The sequence below is a fragment of the Magnolia sinica genome, chromosome 4, assembly GCF_029962835.1.
Source record: "Magnolia sinica isolate HGM2019 chromosome 4, MsV1, whole genome shotgun sequence".
Taxonomy (NCBI): domain Eukaryota; kingdom Viridiplantae; phylum Streptophyta; class Magnoliopsida; order Magnoliales; family Magnoliaceae; genus Magnolia; species Magnolia sinica.
The window spans coordinates 93,595,939-93,606,216 of record NC_080576.1 but is presented as its reverse complement, the minus strand read 5'-3'; the positions used below and the strand labels follow the sequence as shown (position 1 = coordinate 93,606,216).

Below are 10,278 nucleotides of genomic sequence, written 5' to 3'. Positions count from 1 at the left end.
CCCTTTTCTATAACCGTCATACGAGAATCTATCTTTTGCATAAAATCTGTAATTCCCCGCATTGCCTGAGCCAGCTCTTGTATGGAATTTTGAACCGGTTCCTCTTGAGGTTTCACTTGATTTGGATTTTGATTGAAGAAACCTTGAGGGGTAGCCGTTTGTCCATTCCTCCAACTAAAGTTTGGATGATTTTTCTAACCAGGATTGTACGTATTGGAGTTAGGTCCAATAAAAGGTCTTTGATAGTTGTTTACGGCATTAGCTTGTTCATTCAACACTCCTCGAAAGGCAGGTATTGTAGGACAATTTTCTGTTGTATGAATGTTGCAATCACAGATGCCGCAAACAATTTCATTAACCTTATCCTTCTTTCTTTCCATGGCCTCAACTTTCCTTATGAAAGTAGTCACTTTACACGTGAGATCATCCTCTTCTTTCAAGATATATAATCCACATTTCTCCTTTAATTGAGTCGGCCTAGACGTGGTGTTCAACTTTGGGTAATAGTTCCATGATTGTGTTTTTTCAACAAGACTATCGAGGTAATCCCATACCTCGTCAACATCTTTATTAATGAACTCTCCATTACACATTGTCTCGACCATTTGGCGCATGGAAGATGTCAGTCCATCATAGAAAAAATTTGTAATGCGCCAAGTTTCAAATCCGTGTTGTGGGCATGAACTGACCAAATCTTTGAACCTTTCCTAACATTGGAAGAATGTTTCATCTTCCTTTTGGGCAAAGTTCATGATTGCTTTTCTGAGGGTAATCGTTTTATGATGTGGGAAGAATTTTTTTATGAATTCCCTCTGCATGTCGTTCCATGTGCCAATGGATATAGGACGTAGTGAATGTAACCACGTCTTAACTTTCTCTTTTAAGGAAAAGGGAAAGAGTTTCAGCCTAATTGTATCCTCAGATACATTAGGAAAACATAATGTAGCTATAATCTCATCGAAATCTTTCAAATGTAAATATGGACTTTCTGATTCAAGTCCATGGAATTTGGGAAGGAGTTGGATAACTCCTGTCATGTCCATTTGTCCTGTATTTTCAGGAAAAACCATGCATGAGGGCATACTTACTCCCGCCGGTTGTAGATAATCTCGTAAAGTACGAGGCGGGGGTGTCTGATGCACCTCATTCTCATCTTAGGTATCCTCCACCCTGGGTGGAAGTAGAGGAGGTTGGTCTTCAGCCATAACTTCAGTTAACTCAGGAGATTTCGAGCGGTGTCTAGTCTTGCGATGGATAGTCAACCCCTCAACCAATCCTCCTTCAGTCAAGAGACGTCGAGTGTCATCACGGGCCCACTTGGGCATGAAACACTCGCAGCCCTCAATCAAATTTGAAACCTAATTCTAAGAAAGGAAAAGAAAGTCAAGAAAGAATGAGAGAGAGTTGGAAAGAAATTACCAAATTGAAGCCCCTAAGTTAAGGACCTGCAAAAGAAAACAAACAAGTCAGTTCTAAAGAGAATGTTTAGAATTAGAAAATCCTTAAAAGGGAAGATAGAAGTAAACTAGTTTCTAAAAGAAGAAAGTTTTGAACTAAAAAGTAAATTAAAAAGATATATGAAAAATAGAAAGTAGAGAGAAAGAACTTACTGATTTAGAAATTTCTATCTTAAAGGCCTACACAATAGGAAAGTTAGTTTCTAAACAAAAATTCCACAAGTAGAAAATTTCTAAAAGTAAATTAGGAAACAAAGTTAGATTCTAAAAGAGTTAAAATTAGAAAGTAAAAAAAAAAAACAACAAAAGAGGAAAGTTTCTAAAAATAAACAACTTCCTAAAAATAGAAAAATACTAGAATTAAAAATTTTCAAAATTTAAACCCTAATTCTAAAAAGTAGAAAAAGTAGAGAGATTAGGAAGGAATTACCAATTTAGAAACTTATGTCAGGATCCTACAAAACAGGAAAACAAGTTAGTTCTAGAAATCAAATAAAAGTCTACAACTCAAGTTAGTCAAACTCTAATCTTAAATTAATTCTAAACCTAATTAATTTCAAAAAATCGCAACCATCAGTCTCCGGCAACGGCGCCAAAAACTTGTTCACTCCCCAAGTATAGGGTTGTGATGTAGTAATAAACTCGGTAAGACCGAGGTCGAATCCACAGGGACTAAAACTTGTACGTTTCCTGAAACTAGGTAGAAATAGAACTAGCCTAAGATGCAATCTAAATCAAATATAAATCGATGAATAATGGTGAGAGATTAATGTAAAAACTTAAGGAATTCAGAGGAAGGAAACTAGGGATTCAGAGGATCCACTTGTAGAGATCAAGGAGATCTTATGCCTGCTTCAAAAATCATGAAAATTAAACTGAACTTCTTCTGATATAATTTTAAAGAGATGAAAGGTATATGAATTAGAATGGATTCCATCACCAAACCATGCCCAGGAGACAAAGTTGACAAAAGAATTAAACTAATTACCAACCAATCAACATGCTATGAAGGTCAGGAAGGGTACCGTCATCCAACCATGCCCAGGAGACGATGGCGAACAACAGGGCTTCCTGACGTCATAATCAAAATAAGGAAAAAGAAATACTCAAAGCCATTGCAAACCCATTGTAATTTCAGTCACAACAGGCCATTAAAAACTAAAAATATTCCCATATTAAAATTACATGAAAAACCTCTTCAATTTAAACAAAAAGGCACAAGCAACATCTCTCCCATCAGACTACAAGCTTCACCTCTTAGCCCTAGCTAAGAGGTTTAGCCGACCATGATTAGGCTAAAATCCTTAGGAGTCATAAGGAAAGAAAAGAATAACCGCAAAGTAAAAATAAGAAAAAGAAAATAAGAAAAAAAATTCCCTTTCCTTTTCCTGTCTTCTCGTTCCCACCAAGCCAAGCTGCCCCTCTTCCTTCTCCTGTTTTGTCTTTATAACCGCATGGAAGGTTGGTCGAATGGTCCTTCCGCACAAGGAAATAGCCCGTGGACAGCTACCATCGGCTGGATTTCCGCACGGCAGGCGGAGTCGATGCGAACATCTTTACGCAGCTGGTCTGCGTTTGGAACAGAATCTTCAGATACAGGAGCTGTCAAATGCAAGATCCGAGCCATTCAGTTGCCTTGGCTCTGATTAGTCCCACCGTGGGAACAGTTTGTACCGTCCAGATGGACCATACAATCAACTGTGGTGGGCCACGGAAGGCCAGACGCGCGAACGCACGTCCCTGCGTAAACAGGGACTGCGTAATTCTTACGCTGTGATGATGGCGGGCCCCATTCACTGTCGATTTAGTAAATCCACGCCGTCCAATGATTTCTTTTCGAAAAACCGGTCGGACGTGATCAGTTTTGGGTCTATTTCAGTGTGGCCCACGTTATCTTTCAAGTCACTGTCCATTTTCTATTTGGACGATTGAAAACCAATCTCCGATTATATTGTAAAATTTCTCTACCTAGGCCTGAGTGGCATAGGCCATATGAATCTCATGGACGGTCCGGATTGGACCTTTTATGCACGGTGGTGGCCCACTGACGTCGATCGCGACCCCTGTTGTGGAGCAAAAAAAAAATGGAGCTTTCCGTGTTTAAGCAAGAAATCGGGTCAGCTTCTGCTAACCCGTCTCCCAATTCTGATGCGGCGCGGGAGTTAATGTGCATGATGTACATGCATCACGTACAGGGTCCACTATGATGATTTTGCCAAATCCAATCCATCCATTCGTTTTGCCTCCGTATTTAAGAGGTTGATACCAAAATTGAAGCATATCGTGTTATCAAGTGGGCCCCAAATTAGAGTTTAATGGGCTGATATATTCGTTAGCCCATTTTCTGAGATCTTCAATGGCTGGAATTTAATATGTACGGTTAATTTATGGTCCTCAGGCCACGTATGGAGTTTCAAACTGATCAGATGGTGGGAACCCTATGATCTTGCATTCTGGACACTTTTCAGACCACTTAAGCTTCAATTTCTCGATTTTCTTGGATCCCTGGCGTGCAAATCTGTCGATCTTGGTCTCCTAGGGTCCGTTGCTTGCCTTGGTGACTTCAGATTGTTAAATCCATGCTTTTAGTACCCTTTTCCAGTCCAGGCTCGTGAATACGCCCTGCATCACAAACATGATTAAATCAGTCCGATAAACGGTACTATGTTTATAAATCCTGGCAATAACTAGGGTCTGATATGCAATATTCGACCCTCAACACGCACCACCAGCCCGAGTGGATAGTGAATGAATGAATGAATAAGTATAAAATTCCTGCTTAATAAGTTCACATATCAGTACGAGTCCTCTCTGTGGAATCACCGGGGTCTATTACACTCCAAACCAGATTGTCGCCCCATTATGCACAACAAGGTGAGTAGAAAAGACCTCACTATCCGCCTGCCAATATCAGGCCCGGCTCGTCGATAACGAACCCATTCCTCGAGCTGGTCAGACTCAGTTTAGCATTGCCCCCTCCTCTAGGGCAGATAAGGTTGTACCCCCTTCCGACCGACCACAACACAATGGGAGACATGGCCTAATGGTATATGGCCCTCACGTGCTCATGCATCCACTTGGTCTATGCGTTGGAGCAACCTCTGGAACCAAGATGGTTTAGAGACTTTTACCCAGGGATATTTATTGCACCCCATGTAAAACAGATTTTCGGTGTCACATCTGGCCATCCACAATATGCTTGTGGAGGCTATGGCCCTGATATCGCTAGGGCGTCACAGCACACAATGCGAGATGCATGAGTCATATAATCCAGTCATGCATCAATCCTGCGCATACCGTGCGCTCGTGTGAGACAATCTCCGCCTATCAGGGAGTCTCATAACAACTGGCACTATGACATATGCAATGGTCAATCATATCTCATAACAATCATGCAGATGATGCATGTGGGCATGTATCATGATGCTATACTGTCACATATTCATAATCGGTATCCATAACCGGCATCGACAATCGACCTCAACAACATGGACATTTAACCAACATTGCCCCCAAGGGATGACCCATATAGAGCCTAATATATAGTGGACCCATGGCCTCACACAAGGGCCAAATATACAACACCATGGGCCTCACTCAAGAGTTTAATACTTATCACGATGGGCCTTTCACATGGGCCTAATATACATCACAATGGACTCCATCACCTGGCCCTCAAATGTATTACAATGGGCCTCATCACATAGACCTCGTATTGATCAAATTAGGCCTTAACACATGGACTAAATACACATCACAATGGGCCTCAAATACAGGTCGCATATAGATCACATTGGGTCAAATACACATCACAATGGGCCTCAACTACGGGTCGCATATACATCATATAGGTCTTGACAATCGGCCTTGATAATTAAAATTAGCTTCGACAATAAGAATCGGCCTCAACAATCAGAATCGGCCTATACAATTGGCCTCGACAAATCGAAATCGGCCTTGATACTCGGCCGCGATAATCGGAATCGACGTATACAATCGGCCTCGACAAATCGAAATCGGCCTCGATACTCAGACTCGACAATCGGAATCGGCCTATACAATCGGCCTCGACAAATCGGAATCGGCCTTGATACTCGGCCTCGACAATCGGAATCGTTCTATACAATCGAACTCGATAAATCGGAATCGGCCTCGACAATCGGCCTCGACAAATTGGAATCGGCCTCGACAATCGGAATCGGTGTCGACAATCGGAATCGGCCTCGATAATCGGCTTCAACAATCGGCCTCGACAATCAGAATCGGAATCAGCCTCAACAATCGAAATCGACAATCAGAATCGGAATCGGCCTCAACAATCGGCCTTGACAATCAGAATCGGAATCGGCCTCGACAAATCGAAGTCAGAATGGGCCTCAACAATCGGCCTCGACAATCGGCATATAAACAATGCGGGGTTTATAGATGAACAGCCGATCAACTATAATATAAAGATTAGCCCCCGGCCGTGGTTATATCAAATCCGATAGCATAGAGCCATCCGTCTATGGTGATTGGGGCCCACTTATTTGGGTTTACCCACTAAGAGAATGATGAGAATGGGCCTAATAATGCTTAAAGGAAGGTCACAATGAGGACATTCAACCATCATTGCCCATCAATGTGGATATTTAACCAACATCACTCCCAAGGAGTAGTCCACATAGAGCCATACGTATAGTGGGCCCATGGCTCCACACAAGGGCCTAATATACATCACCATGGGCCTCACTCATGGTCCATATATGCATCACATTAAGCCACGCCCATGGGCCTCGAATACATCACAATGGGCCTCGCCCGTGGGCCTTGAATACATCACAATGGGCCTCGCCCATGGGCCTTGAATATGTCATATTGGGTCTCGCCCATGGGCCTTAAATACACCTCAATGGGCCGCGCCCATGGGCCTCGGATATATCACAAGGGGCCTCGTCCCATGGGCCTCCAATCTGTCCCAATGGGCCTCATCAATGGGCCGTAAATGCATCACCATGGGCCTCATACGTGGGCCTTATATACAACAAGTGGGCTACATTGCTTAGGCCTCGTATGCATCAAATGGGCCACATATCTGGGCCTCACAATACAAATAGGTGGGCCCCATCCATGGGCCAAAATACATCATGATGGGCCTCATGGATGGGCTGCACCAATGGCCTCGAATGGGCTTGGACCACACCAAAAATCATTTTAACAGTTGTAGGTGTAACATGTGTATCACTGTACACAATCAATTCATGGGGCACATGGCCCACTAATGATGATCAACATAGTCCAAACATTGCCCAGGTAAATCAGCACCAACCAAACATTTTTCATGTAAATCAGCACCACCCAAATATTGTCCATGTAAACCAGCACCATCCAAACATTGCCCAGCAGCGGGTCCCACCATCAGACGGCTGGGATGTACATATACATCGCATGGGACCCACAGAGCTTGCTGACGTCAGTCAGCAGATGGGTCCCACCATCAAAACGGGTGGACGGCATAGATGCTACACATGCATCATGATTGGGATCCACCGTCCATGAGCTGGACGGTGGATGCAACGCACCATCAAAGTGGCCCCACTGTCAGTATAGATGGACGGTGTGGGTGCAACACGCACCATGGCACCGTCCAGATGGACTGTCCAGATGAAACTCATACATCTATGGTGGGTCCCACCACGTAGGCAGATGGACGGTGCGGGTGTACACACACGTACATAATGGTGGCCCCACATCCCACGTGGATGGAATGGACAGAACAGATACATCACTGTGGGGTCTGCATCATAGACAGACGGTGTGGAATATAATGCATACATCAGTGGGTAAGCTCCACCTACCACCGTCCAGGTACGACGATGGATATAAAACACTCCCACCCTACACGTGTGAGATGGCCCTACGCGTCCAGAAATGATGGACGGAATGTATATATAACACATGCATCAAAAGAAAGGTCCACCGTCCAAATCAGATGGATGGACGGTGGTATAGAATATATATACCAAGGTGGGTCCCACATGGGGCCCACACGTACAAATATATTATAATATTATAATATATATACATACCATATATATATTAATATAATATTATATCATAATATAATATAATATTACAATATATATATAATTCTTTAAAGCAGCGACGTCCAGCCGTCCATCTGGACACTGGACAAAATACATACATCCAGTGGCCCACCGTCCCATCCTTGCTGGACAGATGGCTAGATGAGAAGCGCATATATCTGGTGGGCCCCACCTTCACACATGTCACATGTGTGGGGTGGGGTCCCATTCAAATGGATAAACGGTTTAATAAAATACCTGTATTTCATGGTAGGGCCCATAGCTTGGACGGTGGTAATATAGCAGCCACCTTGCTGCTGTAAGATGGATGGACGGCGCGAATGATATCATGCATCAAGCTGGGCCACAAGCCATCACACATAGAGAGAGAGAGAGAGAGAGAGAGAGGAAAGGGAACGTGTAGGGGAGGGACCCCGCCACTATTGGGCCCTCCCTTAAACAATACATCCATCAAGTGAGTCCCACAACAAGTGGGCCCTTAAATCACAAAAAGGTAAAGATGTGGGTCCAAGATCACCCACTGTCTACTTCTTCTTGGCTCCTTGGAAAGGTAATCGCCTAGGCTTCGATCTCAACGGAAGATGATGAAGTTTTGATGGATAAGATGGAAGATGCGAGGGTAAGAAGTGGGCCACACTAAAGCTCCTCTCATGGAGCTCTCTTGCTTCGACGTGGGTTGCTTGGGAGGAAAATGAGAGAGAGAGATGAGAGAGAGAGAGAGAGGTGATGTAAAAGGGTGATGGGTAAAAAGGTGAGTGATGGGTGATGCGTACTTTGACATGTAAGGGATGGGTTGCTTTGACTTTGGGGTTGCTTGGGGATGGGGTGTTGTACTTGACATGTGAAGTGATTGATGGGATATAATGTGATTAATTTGAAAGATTGTCTTGGTTTTGCAAAGTGTGGCGTTTTTCTCGAACTGAACGCGGGCTCATATCTCCTAGCCCGGGTATCGCATCGGCGCGCGAGACGCGGCATTGGAACCTTAGCGATGGCATAGTCGCAAGGGTACAAGTTTCGGGTTGAGTCGACTCAGATTTATGGGACACGACTCAGGATCACGCGTAAATGCCAATAACAGATCGCGGGTGGCCGGAATTCGACTAGGAGGACCGCGGAAGCCTATGGAATGGTACGGGTTAGGATACGGGTCTTATAGCTTATGTCCTAAAAGGAGCTCAAAATGAATGAATGGAGTGGATTTCTGAAAAACATCACCTTGGGGCCCACCTAAGTTCCCAGCGCTAGAACTTCCTGCAACAAGCTTATGTAGAGAATTCTCGTCCACGTAATGCGGATTGCGTCCTACCCTCACCCCGACGGTAATCCGTCTGGGAAAGGATCTATGGGGCCAACGTGATGTAAGTGTTTTATCCACTCCGTTCAATGATTTTCTAGATCATTTTAATATATGAACCAAAAAATGAAGCAAGTCCAAGGTTTAAGTGGACCATGAGCTGGGGATTGAACATCCACCATTAAAAACTTCTTGCGAGCTGGAGAAGTTTCGGATCAAGTTGATATTTGTGTTTTCAATTCATCCACGTCTACATGACCTTATGAATAGGTTGTATGGTAAAAAAACATAACGCTGGCACTTAGAAAGGTTTCAACGGTGAGTGTCATTATCAGTACAACCTCCTTTATTGTGGTCCACTAGAGCTATGGACTTGCCTCATTTTTAAGATAATAACTTAAAACAATCTGAGAAATTCTTTTAACAGTGTGGATAAAACACTTACATCACGGTGGGCCCCACAGAGCCCTGCCCGCCCAGACGATGCAATATGCACCCTGTTAAAAATTGTAATGGACTCCAACGATAGCTAAAGGCAGATTAGCTACATCACCAAGTTCTGTGAGACCCACCATGATGTATGTGTTATATCCATACTATCCATTCACTTGGAGATATCGATTTAAGGCATGAGACAGAATGAGTTAGATCCAAAGCTGGAATGTACCCAACATAGAAAACAGTGGATAGAGTGACACCCACCATTAAAAATTTCTAAGGGGCACAAAAGTTTTCGATTAAGCTTAAATTTGTGTTTTCCCTTCTTTCATGTATGTCTTAACTTATGAATAAGTTGGATCTCAGATAAACATCTTAGTTGGCCTTAGGAAGGTTTTAAAGTTGCGTGCAAGGCTTTCGCGGAAATTACGCGTGAGAGAGGTGGAGGGATATTTTAATAACCTGTTGCACCAGTTTTGTTTCTCCAGTTTCCTGTAAAATCTCCTCATTTGTTTAAAATTTTCACCATCCGACGAATAACGTGCTGCCAGCACTCGACCTTATGGAAGGTATAATACGGTTGAGCATATAGTACCTTTTCCCATATATATATATATATATATATATATATATATATATATATATATATATATATATATATATATATATATATATATATATATATATATATATAATCTATGAACTTTTATGAAATGGTTTCATGGATTCAGTCAATTACCCCGCCGCCAGCAAGTAAAATATAAAACGCGATTGATAGACATTGAGGATATCAAAATCATCCATCCACATACGCCTCAGGTGCAATATGCAGACATGTCGCACGTGTATGCAGCTGTGAATAAGGTGGGACAATACTGTATAGATCCTATCTCCTTGGGATGTGCGTTGAACTCTGGATTTCTCTAACAGAGCCGATCCGAATTGCCCCCAGGCCCACTTTATCAAGGAAAAGGCTACCTTTGATGTGGCGCAGAAGAAG

General features: G+C 43.1%; 1 non-coding gene across 1 annotated transcript; it reads left to right on the top strand.

The window, feature by feature from the left end:
- Window positions 1–663: 663 nt before the first annotated feature.
- On the top strand, window positions 664–770 carry LOC131244739 (small nucleolar RNA R71). Its single transcript, XR_009170516.1, has one exon. It is a non-coding gene; the product is annotated as a small nucleolar RNA R71 (small nucleolar RNA).
- The last annotated feature ends 9,508 nt before the right edge of the window (window positions 771–10,278 follow it).